This window comes from Phodopus roborovskii, unplaced genomic scaffold (assembly GCF_943737965.1).
Source record: "Phodopus roborovskii unplaced genomic scaffold, PHOROB, whole genome shotgun sequence".
NCBI classification, from domain to species: domain Eukaryota; kingdom Metazoa; phylum Chordata; class Mammalia; order Rodentia; family Cricetidae; genus Phodopus; species Phodopus roborovskii.
This window is the reverse complement of record NW_026125820.1, coordinates 859,445-862,066: the sequence shown is the minus strand read 5'-3', so window position 1 is coordinate 862,066 and position 2,622 is coordinate 859,445. Positions and strand designations below refer to the sequence as shown.

Here is a 2,622-nt window from a genome sequence, read left to right as displayed (position 1 = left end):
CCAGCTGGAGCACCTACAGCAGCGTGTGGAGGATGAAGTCAACAGTGGTGTGGGTCAGGATAGCTCACTCTTGTTCCTGCCATTCATCAAGGAATTCCTGGCAGGCTATGTGGTGGCCAAGTATTGGGCTTTGCAGTGGGCACTTGCACTGGCATCTATGCAGCTCAGGCATATGATGTACCCATTGTGGCCAAGACACTGAAGAGCTACTTTAGGTTACTATGAAAGGGGCCTGACTAGACTCTTTGGGGAAGGCAGCATGAGCATGTTGGGCCTGTAGATGGAAGCCTTTCTGTCACAGACAAGTGATCTGGCTTCCCCTGCTATTGTTCATCTGAAGTCCCCACCTATACTGTCTCTTTCATCCTTGCTTTTCTTCCTGCAGAGAGTGGACAGGGATTTGTCATCCTGCACCCTGCATTCCTTCACTCCCTAGTTCTATGGGACTAACCTAAAGCTATGGGTCATGAGCACTCTCCTCAAGCCCTAACTGTGGAGTGTGCAGCTGACTCTGATCCTAGGTATTCTTTCTGGTGATGTACCACATTTCTGCACTCAGTTTCCTTTGGATGTGTCTCGGTTCTTCTGTCCCTTGCTAACCACACAGGCCACCCAGGTTCTGGTGTGGGCCATGAGTGTAGAAGATGGGGGTATGCCAGGCCTAGCCCATCCAAGACTGTCGCATCTACCTCAGCCAGCAAGGAAACACAACCAGGACTCTTCTTCAAGCAGTTTATTCAGGAACCTTGTACATCAACTTCTGCTTCCCCCAGCCCCAGCAAGCCCTTAAAAGTGCGCTCACTGCCCAATCGGCTCATGCCACCTGCGATCCCGGATAGGCCACAGAAGGAGGAAGCGCACCAGATCCATCAAGCACTTCCAAATAAGGCTTGTTTACAGCTAAGCTCCGACTACCTGGCATCCAGCCAGGCGCCATCTTGGGGCTGTGGCTTCCCAAACAAGACAGGCTCACTGGACACTGATGCTATTCCTGTCCACTGCCATGTATGGTCTCCATTCTTAGCACTGTGCCATGTGGATGGCTGAGTGCCCTTCCAGTCCTCCTCAGCTGTATTACTCACTGAGCTGACCAAACTACTGTTGTGTGCCTTGTCCCTCATGGTGGGCTGGCAAACATGGCCCCTATCAGCCCTGCTCTATGGCGCCAACAACAACCTGGTGATCTATCTGCAGCATTACATGGACCGCAGCACCTATCAGGTGCTGAGCAATCTCAAGATTGGAAGCACAGCTCTGTTATACTGCCTCTGCCTTGGGCATCACCTCTCTGCACATCAGGGGTTGACACTGCTGCTGCTGCTGATGGCTGCAAGAACCTGCAATGCATCAGGTTGCTTTCAGGAACCTGTGAATGACCTTCCTGGGCTCTTATTGGCAGCCGGAGCCCATCCCATGCCCTTGCATATCACTCCCCTGGTACTTCTGCTCCTCTTCTTATACTGCTTCATCTCTGGCTTGTCATCGGTGTACACAGAACTGATCATGAAACGACAGGGGCTGCCCTTGGCTCTCCAGAACCTCTTCTTCTACACTTTTGGGGTGATCTTGAACCTTGGGCTGTATTCTGGCAGTGGCCCAGGTCCAGGCTTCCTGAGGGTTTCTCTGGATGGGCAGTGCTTGTGGTGCTGAGCCAGGCAATGAATGGGCTGCTCATGTCAGCTGTCCTGAAGCACGGCAGCAGCATCACATGCCTCTGATGGGAGATATCATTCTGTAAATATGTTTCTCATACTGGTTAATGAATAAAGCACTGTTGGCCAATAGGAAAGCAAGATAGGCAGAACTAGGAGACAAGGAGGAAAGAGGAAGTAGTAAGGAGGAATCAGCATGGAGAGACTGGGGAGACTAGACGCCGGCCCCACTCCCCAGTAAGATGAAACCACGTGGAAATACTTAAATTAACAGAAATGGATTAACACTTAAGATAGAGCTATCCGATAGGAAACAAGTAACTGGCCAACAGCATTATATCAAATACAGAGTCTTGTTGTGTTAATTGGGGCTGGCACGGTGGCGGGACAAGACCAGCGGTGGGAGGGAAAACCTTACTCCTTACATCCCTCTTCGTAGTGTCCTGCTCCTTGGTGGTCAATGCTGTGCTCTCAGCTGCACTGCTGTAGCTCCAGCTTACAGCTGCCTTCCTCCTGGCCACACTGCTCATTGGCCTGGCGGTGTGTTTGTACTATGGAAACCCCTAAGGCCTTGGCCACCCCCACTCTCACCTATGGCTGTGCAGATTAGATGCAACCACCAGAGCCACCTCCCATCGCACACCCCACCCCAGCAGCCCAGTAACAAGTGCCTTGTAAGAAAAGCTAAGGTGGTCACTTTAGCCTCTGGATGTTCAGGTGGGTGAGTGTTACCCCTAGGAGGCATAGAGTGGGCTTGGTTTAGGAAAGGCCTAACTACACCCCTATATTTCTTCATACTAAAGAACTGGGAGCCCCAACCCAGGCTTAAGCAGCCTATCCTTGAGGAACCCTGCCTCATCCTTCATGAACATGGCTACTTCAGGGGAAGTTTTGTTCATGCCTGCAGTGGTCACTCCTGAAGACCCCTTGCCCTGAAGCTTCGTGCTGGCCTGCTCCAGCACAGCATGAC

At 51.8% G+C, this 2,622-nt stretch overlaps 1 pseudogene; it reads left to right on the top strand.

Moving 5' to 3' along the window:
• Window positions 1-287: 287 nt before the first annotated feature.
• On the top strand, window positions 288-2,622 carry LOC127217755 (probable UDP-sugar transporter protein SLC35A4; annotated as a pseudogene).